The sequence below is a fragment of the Lactuca virosa genome, chromosome 5 (genome assembly GCF_052849685.1).
Source record: "Lactuca virosa cultivar CGN04683 chromosome 5, Lactuca_virosa_CGN04683_v6, whole genome shotgun sequence".
Lineage (NCBI taxonomy): Eukaryota > Viridiplantae > Streptophyta > Magnoliopsida > Asterales > Asteraceae > Lactuca > Lactuca virosa.
In genome coordinates this window covers 75,585,197-75,600,192 of record NC_136430.1, presented here as the reverse complement: position 1 = coordinate 75,600,192, position 14,996 = coordinate 75,585,197, and the positions used below count along the sequence as shown (strand labels likewise).

At 35.7% G+C, this 14,996-nt stretch overlaps 1 pseudogene; it reads right to left on the bottom strand.

Annotated features, from left to right (window-relative positions):
• Positions 1-10,205: 10,205 nt before the first annotated feature.
• Positions 10,206-12,935, bottom strand: LOC145111399 (E3 ubiquitin-protein ligase SINAT3 pseudogene; annotated as a pseudogene).
• Between the last annotated feature and the right edge of the window lie 2,061 nt (positions 12,936-14,996).

Sequence of the window (14,996 nt, the reverse complement as noted above, 5' to 3'; positions counted from 1 at the left end):
GTAACACCGAAAATTTTAAAACAAATTTTTCATTTTAAAAATCACATAATTCTCATAAACATAGTTCACAAATCTCCAAAATGAAAATTTATCAAAAACACATGTTCATAAAAGTGTTTAAACACAATCCAGGATCCTCAAAACATAACTCTACCTCGTGTGTACAATCAAGTCGGCTCCTTCCCGTGATCCTGAGAAATACCTGAAACACATAACACATAACACGGTAAGCACGAAGCTAAGTGAGTTCCCCAAAATACCACACACATCTCATTAACCTCTCATGGCTATATCTCAAATAAGACCCTCTGGTCGATGTGTCTCAATGGAACCCTCCGGTCCCAAAACTCGGGTGGACCGTCCGGTCCTAACTCAGTAAAGCTCAGCATAATACACAACATAAATCACAAAGACATAATGCAGGATATCACAATACTCAATATAAGCATACAATACACTCCGGTCACACATAGTTACCACTCAAGGTAAGTATAGTGAGAAGACTCTCCTCGTAATCAAGCAAATAAACCTCGTACACGAATCACCGATCTAGCCTCCGCCTAACACATATGATAGTTATCTCTAATTAACACTCCAATCATAACTATAAATAAACCAAAGGCTATTCTCTCTCTCTAACTCTTGTAATGGGTAAAAGACCATTCTACCCCTCCATGGTCTCAATAATCCTTGTCTTGACCAAACCCTAAAGTCAACTAAAGTCAACACTCGAGTCAACAGTCCATGTTGACCCGACTCGTTGAGTTCATCTCTGTGGTTCGTCGATTCCGCTTGTTTCTTCAAAAATATCGTGAAAATCCATCTTAACTCGTCGAGTTGTCTCATCAACTCGCCGAGTTACGCATGTCCATACTCGTCGGGGTAAACACTAGCCGACTCGTCTAGTTGGCTCATCAACTCGGCGAGTCCCTTAAGTCTCTTTTCTCATTCAGACGTTTTAAGGCAGATTCACAACCCCAAACACTATATCTAGCCTCCCAAGGATGAGATACCACGTAAAGCTACAATACTTACGTCCATGCATGGAACTTAGGGCTTGAAATGCCAAAACAAGCTCCATTTAGGGTCTTAAGCATAAAAGCTCCTCTATAGCTGGATAAAGTTGGGACCTTTGGACTCTAGGGACCTCACAAGGTCTAGATCTAAAGTCTCAATCACTTGGTAAGTTCAACACACTCAAAGTCTCAAGGAAAGATGGAAAAAGCCCTAAAACTCCATGAAAACGAGATCTAATCAAAATAATGAGCAAGGTGAAGACTTTTTACCTTCCACGGAAGCTATAGATGAAATAACACCAGATCCAATAGCCTCTTCTCGTTCCTTGCCTTGATACTCTTCTCTTCTCTTCAAAATGTGCACCAAAATGCCTAAAAATTAGCTCTATTTCTCTCTTAGCTCAATATAGGCGATTAGGGTTTCACACAGGGCAGTAAGGTGGCTGGTGAGGTGGAAATGAGGGCTTAAGGTCCTTTAAATAGGACCCAACCCCGAAGAATTAGGGTTTCCTATCACAGCGCCAACTCGCCGAGTTGGTCTCTCCGACTCGTCGAGTTGGTCATAAAACCCACGTGGTCAATCCGCCTCTATTCGACGAGTTGGGGCATCCAACTCGTCGAGTTGCTCAAACAACTCATAAATAAATATATAAATATTATACCTGGGAGTCATGATGTTACATATACAATCATTCATGCTAGGTCCAATCAGTCATCAGATCGGAATACCTTCAGGTCCATAGCCATTGGGATGGATTACCCCTGGCCCAATCAGTCATCAGATTGGAATACCACTATACAATGGGTCTAATAAGTCATCAGACTGGTATACCCTCGGGTCCACAACCATCAATTTGGATCACCTCCGGTCTGTTGACTCATGCACATAGTTGTAAAGCCTCAAACCCAAACCATACTATTTCGACATATGCAACAAATAAACATATAAACAGTCAACAGGAAACTGGCAGATCTACATATCACTACCGTATAACAACATCCTATATACCAGTATAGAGATCTAACAAATCACTAAAGCATAACAACATCCTATATAACAAGATACATATCTAAGAGATCACTACAACATAACAACATCATATATACCAGGATACAAATCTAACGGATCACTATATCATAACAAAATCCTATAAACCAGGATACATAGCCTAGTGGGCCGGAATTGGTGCTTTCGATATACAAGTACAATGAGGATAACTCCCCTCTCAGTCTGAAATGATAGCTGAACTAGATTACTTCTCTGAATATCATCTCTATGAGTCACTTGAACACCAAATAGTGACCAAACTCAAATAAAACTATAAATACCCAAAATACCCTTAGGTGAAACGTGGTCTAAGTCAAAACTCAACTGAGTCAACTCAGCTGACTATGCCCAATGTATTAAGCTTGTACGCGCAACGTACTACATGTTTTGACCATGATACGAGCTGTTGACCATGTACATGTAGCGTACCATCAAGTATGCTAGACGTACGTATTAGCTTGCTTCTCTCTAAAAAGAACTTAATCCCTGAAGCCTTTTCGTCTAAAATCCAGATCTAGTCATCAAATGACGTTCTTAATCATAAAGTTTCCAGATTTATGAGTTTGCATGTCTAAAAAATGTCCAACACCGAAAACCTAACATATCTTAAGCTCTTAAGCTCTCTAGCATTTGCATGAAAGGGAATAAAGGACTAAGGTTACATTTTTATGACTCTAGACATTGCAAAACGTCCAAAAGGACCAAGATGAAAGACCGGGATCTACCCTATGCCATTTATTGCTTAATAAATTCAACCATAAGGTCCAACTCTCAGATCTCTTCCATTTTAGGGTTCTAATTCATAAAGTTGGAAATGTTAACCCTTATCATGTCTTAAAGGAACCCAACATCCATTTTTGTCCAACAATACTCATAATAAGACCTTGAACTCGTGCATGGACCAATAACAACCATCAACATGATATTTTTATGCATCATGAAGAGCAAAGAGGTTGAGATCTAACATATTTAACTCACGGAGTTGCTCAAACTCACAAGGAGAACCCATGGGACTAAATAAAGCTCACAACAAGCCCTAATCTCAAACTATCAAAATGAATCATCAAGGTGAGAACTTTATACCTTCTCTAGCTCACAAAGTTGATGAAGATTGTGGATCTAAAAGCTCAACCTCAACAAAATGGTTGGTCTCCAAGCTCCTTCTTCTTGAATACACACGAAAATGCCCCAAAATTACTTTCAAAGCTCAAGAACACTCAAAGGATGAATTAGGGTTTCAATGGGATGAAATGAATAATGGAGGATGATGAGGGTAGGTGTCCAAAGGCTATAATGATGTTCAAATAGGGTTCAAACCCTAAAAGTTAGGGTTTTACCCAGGCAGCCATACGCCCAACGTATGTGGTTAAACCCCCCACGACCAATATGATCTCGTATGCTAAGCGTACCAAACGTATGCCCAGCGTACGAGGGACCAATTTTGTTATTCTCATAACTTAAAGGATCAAAGAAGTAGTGCATGGAATCGGGTGTTACAAATAGCCCACACGATTTACGTTAAGGCCACATGGGACCATTTTTGCAAATAATTTTCACAATAAGGGTCAAAAATGTAAATACCTGAAAACCGAGATGTTACAATTCTCGCCGACAAGAATCAGAATTTGTTCTCAAAGTCCGCCGTCGAGAATAACTCAGGGAAGTGTTCTCGCATCTTCGACTCGGGCTCCCAAGTCCATTCAGAACCCTTCTGATGTTGCCACTAAACTTTGACCAATGATACCACCTTATTGTGCAAGGCCTTCGTCCTCCTATCCAAGATCATTACTAGTCTCTGAACGTAATTCAGGCGAACAACAACCTGAATATCATCCAGAGGAACAATCGTTGAATCAACAACCACACCCTTCTGAAGTTGAGAAACATGGAAGGTGTTGTGAATCTGACTGAGCTCCTCAGGAAAATCCAACCAAAAAGATACCCTTCCAACCCTGAAAATCACTCGAAGCGGCTCAATATATCGGGGCCCCAACTTGCCCCACTTCCTGAAGCGTATTAGACCCTTCCAAGGTGATACCTTTAGTAATACCATATTGCTGATCTGGAACTCCAACTCCGATCGGCGCCTGTCGGCATAACTCTTCTGCCAACTCTGAGCCGTCTACAAACTCTGTCTGATCTGCTGAATAAGCTCTATTTCCTTAAGGACTACCTCAGTCCTTCCCATAACTTTGTGACCGACCTCTCCCCAATAAACTGGGGTACGACACTTCCTCCCATAGAGAAGCTCAAATGGTGGCACACCGATACTGGAGTGATAACTATTGTTGTATGAAAACTCAGCTAGGGGAAGGTGGGAGTCCTAAATCCCACCGAAATCGATCACACAGGCTCACAACATATCCTCGAGCGTCTGGATGGTCCGCTCACTCAGACTGTCAGTCTGCGGATGATAAGCGGTACTAAAGTGCAACCTCGTACCCAGTTCCTCGTGGAACCTCTGCCCAAACAGCGAAGTGAACCGGATGCCCTGATCCGATACAATAGAAACCAGGACACCATGGTGGGCGACGATCTCGCGCACATACACATCGGCCAATTTCTTGGCCGATGAACTCTCTCGAGTAGTTAATAAGTGAGCACTCTTGGTTAGACGGTCCACTATCACCCAAATCGCATCAAACTCCTTAGCCGTCCGATGTAACTTGGTGATGAAATCCATGGTGATCTGCTCCCATTTCCATATGGGAACCTCCAGAGGCTGAAGTTTTCTATGCGGCCTCTGGTGCTCAGCCTTGACTATCTGACATGTCAAGCACCTCTCAACATACCAAGCTATCTCTCCCTTCATATACGACCATCAGTAACCGAGTCACAAATCCCGATACATCTTGGTGGATCCAGGGTGTATCAAAAATCTGGACTTCTGTGCCTCCTCCAGCACAGTCTATCTAATTCCACCAAAAATCTGATACTCAAACCCGACCACACCAGGTCAGCAATCCACGACCGTCAGTGGAAAACCTGTCAATCTCGACTTGAAACATAAAACTTAAACTGTAAGACAAAGCTTGGTGAGTTCCCCGAAAGTACCACACACAACCAAACAAATATACATATTATATGATGGGTCCACAACCTCCTGGTTGGATTATCCTAGCCCACAACCTCTCGGTTGGATTACCCTGACCCACAACCTCCCAGTTGGATTGCCACTCTGGCTCACAACCTCCCGATTGGATTGTCCTGGGTTTGTTGGCTTACAACACAAAGCAGTACAACCTCAACCCAACCACACTATGTCGACATATGTAACCGATAAATATATAACTAGAATGTATAGGTAATCATACAGATCTACTAATATAACATATAATCAACATAACATCATCTTATATACCAGGGTACATAACCTAGTGGACCGACATTGGTGCCTTCGACCCACGAGTACAGTGAGGAGAAACTTACGTCACTGTCTGAATGATAGCAGAAAAGAAAGTTTTTCCAAATGCCAACTCTACAGGTCACATATACCACCAGTAGTGGCCTAGTTTCAAACTACTGATCAAAATACCCAAAATGTCCCTAAGTCAAACTTGGTCAAAATCCTGGTCAAAGTCAAGGTCAAAAAATCAAATATTCCTTTTGTGCTGAGTACGCCCTGCGTACTTAGGGTTCCCTTCCAAAACACAAGGCTGATCCCTGGTACGCATAGCGTACCTCTAGGTACACCCAACATACCAGAGCTAAACCCTAACTTTTCCATTATGCTCTTATTTCGTTAAGCCAAGACACCAAACTTCAGATCCAGGTTAAAAGGGACGTCTGGAGTAAGCTTAAATAGATCTCAAACCCTAAAAATTAAGGTTTGACCCTCAGCCACGTACGTCCGGCATAAGCTGGAGTACGCCCCGCGTACTAGGCACAACACGCGATTTCATTTAAATGACAAAGGGACCAATTTTACAAATAAATTTCACACTTAAGGGTATAAATGGAAAATACATGAACAAGGGTGTTTCACTATGTGGACCAATCATTAATAAGTCGTTCTAATACGTGGCTTATATGGGAAGTGGAATCATGCGTTTCTTGTCTTTATTTTGGTAATAGCATTGTACTTTTAATATTAGTAACTATTATAGTATAATACCAACTATATTTAATGCCAATGCAAACTTCCTTCAATATCAATACCCAATACATTACATCAGGTGAAGAGAATACATTATCCATAATAATTTTAATTGTTAGAAATAATGTTCACGTTCATAACAATTGATAATATTACTATTAATAATAGAGCCCTTTTGGATTACACGTAATGACAAATTTAAGTAATTATTGACATGAGAGTTTATCGGGGATCTAGTTTGTTAATTTATTAGTGATTGATAAATTAATAAAAGTTTATGGCGCCTATCCTTAGTCCTCGTGACAAAACCCTAAACATTCTAAAGGTTTTAGTATTTTGTGATTCAAGGTGGTTGAGACATGAAACTTCATATTTAACAGCTGCAAGCTTATCTTCAAAATTCAAGGTCAGCTTGAAATAAATAAAAAAACATATTTTCTGAAAAATGGTCAAAATCAACATACCAAAGAATTAGGGAAGACACTAATTTTTTTATGGTGTTATTTTGATTTGGAAATGCAAATTCGAGTTGAGAGAAAGTAATCATAAAGAATCACATTGTCTGCTATGTAGATAGATGAAACTGGAACCGAAGACATCTTATTCTTGGAGAAAACTAGGGTACCAACATTATTTGACATATACATGAATTATGTTATTGATATAAGTGAGGAACAAGCCACGTATGAGAACACTTTATTGATGATTGTCTCACGTAGGATGACATTTGAGCAAAACCTAAAGAAAAACCGGTCATATGGAACGAATGTTTACAAAAACAACAAAGACTTATTTTGCAACAAAAAACATTTGGGACTAAATATGTACAAACTGAGAACATAAATGAACTAAATGTGTACAAAAACAACAAGTTAAAGAGGTTATTTTACACAAAAAAAAAAACAATAAAGACTAAGTGTGTATATAGTGAAAACTAGGTTGCCATTTAAGTTATTTTCCCTTTTAAAGTGTTTAGGTGTGGGAGGGTTAGAAGTGAAAGAAAAAGAATATCTTGATGTACATGACATGTGCGTTGGGATGGGTGAGATGGATGAACTCCCTTCACCCTTATATATTAAGCATAAATAGACATAGGGGACGAGAAACATAATTTTGTCACAAATTTATGTAGACAATAATTAAGCATAAATAACTATTAGTGTGAGATTATGTGTTACGTAAAATATGTTTTAGTTTATTTATAAGCCATTGTTCTATAGGTGCTAAGAGACAAGGTCGTGATCTTTATAAGCATTAACGAGAAGGCAATAAAAAAATGTTGTAAAGTTACAAATCAAGATAATATATGGGTTTTAACAAAGGTGTTAGGATAAATAGAATGTTAAAGGATATGATTATGAGTATAAGTTGGAAGAATCATGGACATAGAACTTTCGTATAGGCAAAGTTGTTTTATATACTAAGAGAGTGTTTGGGGTTGGTTTTAAAATAACTTTTGACTTTTAATTTTTCTAAAAATTTAAAAAAAAAAGTCAAAATATGTTTGGATAGTTCAAAAGATCTTTTGGAAATGACTTTTGGCAAGAAGAAAATAAGAAGCTTCTAAAAGTCATAAAATCATGACTTTTTTGTGACTTTTTGTTGTTTTACCTATAAAAGTTAAATCAAAAGTCATTTTGTCAATCCAAACACATTTTAAAGACCTTCTTTTGCAAAAAAATCATTTTACAAAAAGTCATTCTACAAAAAGGACATTTGATGCTCAAAAGTAATCTAAAACACCCTCTAACTATTATACTTAACTAAATATAAATCAAAGTGAGAACATCCGTATTTAAAAGTTAATTAATCGCTCATTCTGTCATATTTAGTGTTTCTTTATTTTAACAACATTTGATCACGTGAAGATATGTATGTTCTTTGAAGGTCTAATTAATAGGTTTACTATTGGAGTTTGGATGTTGTGAGGGGTGGCCTTATATATATATATATATATATATATATATATATATATATATATATATATATATATATATATATATATATATATATATATATATATAGGCTTTGGATCAAGTGAGAAACAAAAATTACATTAGAAACCGTTAAAATAAATCAAACGTGTGTTTTTTGACGAACCAATGACATTAATCATTAGACGATACAAACATAAGATGATTCACAAAAACTTCTCGACAAAATGGTTCGAAAATCAATTTTTTTGGGATTATTCAAAATAATCATCGCTTGAGTCACTAAAAAATGTACCATCAATGTGTTTTTTCAAGTCATTTTTTTCCTTCATACCCGTGTTATTTTATATCATCTAATGATTCATTTACTTATTTCGTCAAAAATATACAAATTTTGGTTCATTTTTTACCTTTTCTCACGAAATTTTTGTTTCTTACTTGATTATATATATATATATATATATATATATATATATATATATATATATATATATATATGGGGTTGGTTAAAAAGACACATTATTTTACAATATAGACATCCTAATTAAATTTTGATGTGAAATAGAATCAACTTTTAGTATTTGGGTAGTCTCTATATGTGGAATTACCATTCTGCCATTGAATGGTATTTGTAAGTCGAATTTTTAGACATCAATCATAAAATATGACAACATTAGTAGCACCAGCAAAAACATTAAATATTTTTTGTTTTTGGGAAAACTAGTTGGAGGTATTTTGGAAATTCAATAATGATTAAAATTTTGAAACTTTTTGGAATCATCAAGATATTTAAATATTTAAATTATTTTATCATAATAGAATATGGAATTTTCACATGACAAGACTATCGTCAATGTATGGTACAATATGTTGACTTAAGAATATATGCCAACAAATTGTATTATTTGTGTGATTAAATATCGAGCAATAAGGTTGAACACACGTGCACTGTGCACACAAGATAAACACGTATATATGTAATATTCTGTGTTCAATGTCCTTTACCGCTTGACGTTTATAGTGATATTATTCATGATGTTCGTATATATGTAATATTCTGTGTTCAATGCCGTTCACCGCTTGACGTTTATATTGATATTATTCATATTAACATCAAGTTTCGCAACTATCATGAAGATTTAGTTATGATTTTTTTCGGAAAATGTGATCAACTTTAGATTACAAAACCTTACTCTTCGCTATGGCGATCAAGACGTTGGTTTGACGCCAAGTTCCTACTCGTAGACGATTCGACGTGCCTCAATGTGAAAGAATTCAAAAGTTGACCGTTTCAAACGTTAAATCGAATAAAGACAAAACTTCAAAAATGGTCCCTGTGGTTTCACAAAATCTGAAGTTTGGTCCTTAATTTACAAAAACCTCACGGATCGTCCTTGTGGTTTCAAAACTTTTAATGTTTAGTTCTTCCGCCTAACCCCCGTCAGCTTTCTACCGTTAAGTAAGGGGCATTTTCGTCATTTCAATACCCAGGGACCATTTATGAAGGTTTTCTATTATTTTAAATAAAAAGAAAACTAAAAAAATAATTATTTTAATATATAATGGTCCTCTCTCTCTCTCTCTCTCTCTCTCTCTCTCTCTCTCTCTCTCTCTCTCTCTCTCTCTCTCTCTCTCTCTCTCTCTCTCTCTCTCTCTCTCTCTCTCTCAACTTATTATTCCTTGACCTGCAAATTCATCACCATATTTCAAAACATCATCGAATCAACATATTGAAATTTGTTCCAGCAACATGGCCTCTTCGATTTAACCCATTAAACACAAACAAGAACTTCAGATCAAACACACGGTATCAAAGTATCATGTCGTTCCAAATTTTTTTCTCAAAATGAATTTCAGATTGATGATAACGAGATAGTAATTCCAATCGATACCATAAGAAAGATTAATTTCAGATTCACAGTTTACAACCAAATTCTGGAAAATGAAGGATACCATGGCAGTAGTCGACATTGATGTGTACTGCTCACCTGTTGACAGTTCCTCTTAGGGCCACCATATCATCTCCGACTGACCACCCACACTTGTGATACAAAATCGACAAACCGCTTATGAATGAAACGATGACCACCCAGGCGCCAAATCAAGTGGGTTTATACCCCTAATGTCTGAAACCTATAGTAATCATCGGCCTCGTTCTCTCTTCTCTGTACAATCAACCCATCATGACTATCTCTTACATTCCTATGGCTATCTCTGATACTCCTCAGTGTTCCTTCCCAAATCAGTTTCCTCCCGTTAGCTTCGACCTCTAAACTGTAGTTGTAATTCCTTGCATCTGCTTCATCCCCCATAAATCGAAGAAACGCCATGTAAACAGGTGCCATCCCTAGCTGAAACGCCTCAAAGTGAAGACAAAAGTACTGCCCAAAACAATGGAACACCTGCCAAACATAAAACATTACCCCGATAAAGAAAAAGGAAAAAACCCTAAAATCAGAAATTAGAAATCAGGGGAAAAGTGAAGGGAACTCACTTTTAGCATCCATGTAGCGTTCTGAACTTCACGAGGGTTGGATTTGACATAATGGTGGTTAAAAGTACAGCTTGTGTGCATGTCGACTTTGCGGTCGTCTCTGAGATGGGTAACCAGAAAAGGAATGTCTCCGGTGACTAAACATTCAGATCCGGCGTATGGGCAGTTGTAGGATCTGAAGTTACATAAAGCTTCATGCTTGAGTTTGCTGTAATATGGGAAGATTTTTGGGCATCCCAATGAAAATGAACATGTCGAGATCGAGAGAGAGAGAGAGAGAGAGAGAGAGAGATCTCGAGAGAGACTTTTAATATTAAATAATTATTTTTTTCATTTTTTTTTAAATAAGGCAAAACTTCATAAATGGTCCTTGTGGTAGTGAAAAGACAGAAATGTCATTTACTTAACGGCCAAAAGCTAACGGAGTTAGCGAAAAGGACCATATGTTAAAAGTTTTGAAACCACATGGACGATCCGTGAGGTTTTTGTAAATTAAGGACTAAACTTCAGATTTTCGAAAACCACAAGGAACATTTTTGAAGTTTTGTCTAGAATAAACTATAAATATAACATAACCTCATACATTTTTACACACAACTTTTATCTTTTTATATAAACTTCCAACAAAATTTTTATGGATTCGTTTGCTTGTCCTCCAATAATGACAATATGTTCATCACAATAATGCACGAGTATTAAATTAACGAGCTACTACAAGAAGATGTAGCTCCTCTACTAACAAGAAACATGAGTTTAAATAGAAATCGCAAGGAAGGAAAAGAACGTCTATATTAAGGTTACTTTACGGATAATTATGTATACCAGTTAAAGGATTTCAAAGAAAGTTTCGTTTGAGTAGGAATGTGTTTGTACGGATAGCGAATGTCTTGTAAAACAAGTATTGTCTCTTTTATTTTTATACATATTAAATATATCTTTATGCAAAATAAGTATATATTTTTACCTATTAAATATATGTTTACGTATAGTTTGGGTTTTACCTTACGAATAAAATATATCTCGCACATTCCACATTTGTGAAGGCAATTCAACACGAGGGGAACCAAGGGAAATTTTTTTCAAGAGAAGACAAGAAACAACACATAGAGATGTGAAACGTGCATTTGAAGTTCTAAAGTCGAAGTGACACATAGTAGAACATGTGACACGACCATATGAGACAGAAATTCTACGTTATATTATGTATGCTTGTATCATAATGCATAACATGACAGTGGAAGATGAAGGACGTAATATTGCATAATATATGGCAACGAAGCAGCGACACATACAGTTTCAACAATGCTCAACGAAATATTTTCATAAAGTCGTATATAAACACGAGCAACTTCGACATGACTTGACATATCATATTTATGATGCTAACGATGAATCGATGATGACAAGTAGTGTATTTATAGAAAAATATTATGTATTTTCTTTTTTGGTCTTGTAATGTATTTTTTCAATTTAAATGTTATGTATTTTATTAAATGATATAGTTTTTAATATTATATTATTTATTTTTATAATTATTGAAAAAATAAAAAAATGAGAAAAAAAAAAAAGAAACACTGATGACATTGAAATTAAAGTGATGTGGTGATTATTTCCTACATAAAATATTGTGTTGTGGAGAATGATATGATGTTTGAGGTGAAAAAAAATGGTGTGGAGGAGAATACTTATACCCACCTGCCTGAAAATTTGATTTGATTTGAAATCAATATAACAGTGGAATATGGCAAATTTTCAAATTTCACATAACTAAACATCATGCATGTCTCTTTCAAAGTATCAAATTATGTTTAGAATATGTGGAGCTCAATGTCTCGAAGCACGGGAGAACGTTCTTTTGCTGATATTATTACTAGTATTCGCTACTGGGTGGTTCATAGCATTACTATACATTCCTTATTCATTGCGGGTTGGTTATTCGTCAGCACTGGTTTAGCTTACGATGTGTTTGGAACCCCTCGGCCAAACGAGTATTTCACAGAAAACCAACACGGAATTCAACTAATCATCGGCCGTTTTGATTATTTGGAACAACTCAATGAATTTAGTAGATCTTTTTAGAAGGCTTCAATGACCATAGATCGAACCTATCTAATTTTTACAGTGCGATGGTTGACTATTCACGGCCTAGCTGTACCTACAGTGCGATGCGATGGTTGATTGTTCACGGCCTAGTTGTACCTACCTTTTCTTTTTTGGGGTCAATATCAGCAATGTAGTTCATACAATGATAAACCTAATCCGAATTATAGAGCTACGATACAATCAAACCCAAACGAACAAAATGTTGAATTGAATCGTACCAGCCTCTACCGGGGTTATTACTCATTTTTGTACTTTTGTTGTTTTATTTTCCAATTATTTCTTCTATGCATTGAGAAACCATGTTGATCATGCTCGATTGAATATTTATCATCGATGGTAAAACACCACATAGAACTAAATATGATAAGCATGCATGAACTTCTTATATTAAGATAACATAATTATTGTTTCCATGTTTGCAAGTTGAATACCTTGAATTAATGCATCGTTAAGTTTGGCGATTTTTCTTTTACATAATGTATATGATCATATTGTCCTATTAAATTAATGAATAGTCGCATACTAGAAATTTTTAGGCGATTATTTATATTCTTTAACGAAATCATGCACGTTGGCATAATAAGACAAACATAGTTCACAAACTACAGAACTAGAACCGAACATAAGTGGAACTTATTGAGCAACTGTTGTATCCATCGACATTGTTAACGAATACATTTCGGAAGAGCATGACATTACTATACGTTAAATTAAATTCACAAAATCACAACATTCAGATTTTTGTTTCAGACAATATGATTGTATTTTGGTGAGAAAATGTTTTGAATGTGAAATGATGTTGAAGTTGTGAAACGAATATTATATGTTTTGCACTTGAGTACAATCCTATGTGAAAAAGTCAAAAACTATAAATGGTTATGATTTTTATTTCCAAGAAAAACTCTAAAATTGGCGGCTACCAAAGTGAAAAAGTATATTATGTGACATGTCGTGTGACAAAAAATTGTCATATTTAACTTGAGATGACCAAAAATGTCTTAAAAGATATTCCAATGATGTAAAATATTTGACAACAAATATCTTTAAAATGAAATAAATTTTAAACACAACACAAATATTGAAAATTTGATTTGTATAAAGTCCAAATTATTCTTAAATTTTAAACTTAAGTTTCAATGTATTAATATCTGTTCTTTCTCAAAATAGTTTTGCTGGCTCAAATACTTTCCAAAAACATTTATAGTTTTTCAAAAATATGGACATTTTTTTGAAAAAGTAAAATATTTATGAATTCACAACTTATAAAAAAATCATGTTTAGAGGTCCTTCTAAGTCCTTTTTTTTTTTTTTGTGAAAAATCTCGTGAAGAATATATTCGGTGACACTTGTGTTTTGATAATTGGATCTCTACATGAAAATGGTATCTAGAATTGAGCATGGGTACTCATCTTTGGGAATTTCATATAGTGCAGCGGCAAAATAAAAAAAAGGAAAACACATCTTTTTTTAAATAAGGCCCTGTTTGATTTGGATCTGACTGGGTCAGGTCAGACAAAAATGTCTCACTCGGTCACCTCCATTTGTTTGATATTCCTCAGCTTTGCATCTTATCGGGTTAACAATGTCTGACTGGCTCATACTCAAAAAAATTGCTGACTGAATCTGACTCAAATTCATTCCACCATTAGCCCTACACCACCCTCATCCTCCTTCCTCGACCATCAATTTAATCCCTGGAAAGGGAAAAAGAAACTAGAACACAGGCGCACAAAATAAAGAAACACGTACAAAATAAAGAAACACGTACAGAGACTCTGATAAAGGGAAGAAGACAACTCAAAATTAGAATTAGGCAGTTTTGGTCCTTGAAGATACCCATTTTGGCTGAATCTACCACAACTTTAAATTGTCTTGCATAACTAATTTCTGGAAATTACTAGTTGGACCCTAAACCTTTCTAATCAATTATTATTATTATTATTATTATTATTATTATTATTATTATTATTAGAGCATAAGGGTAAAATGGTCATTTTGCATCAGGCAACACATTCAGTCAGATGTACAGTCAAACAGAATGATTTCTTACTCGGTCAGAATTTATTACTCAGACAGACATTTCCCAGTCAGCACTTTCTCAATCAACAACTATCAAACGGGACCTAAGTGAAACTGATCAAACGGAAAAGACAACAATATTTGTGGTGGGTTGGGCCAGATCGAACTAGTAAAAAATGGTTAGTAAAAAAAAAATTAGGTTCAACAAAAAACAACCTACTTGACCTCTAAATCTGGAGTTTTCCAAAAAATAATTACTTTGCAGATTGACTGATGAGTTATTTGA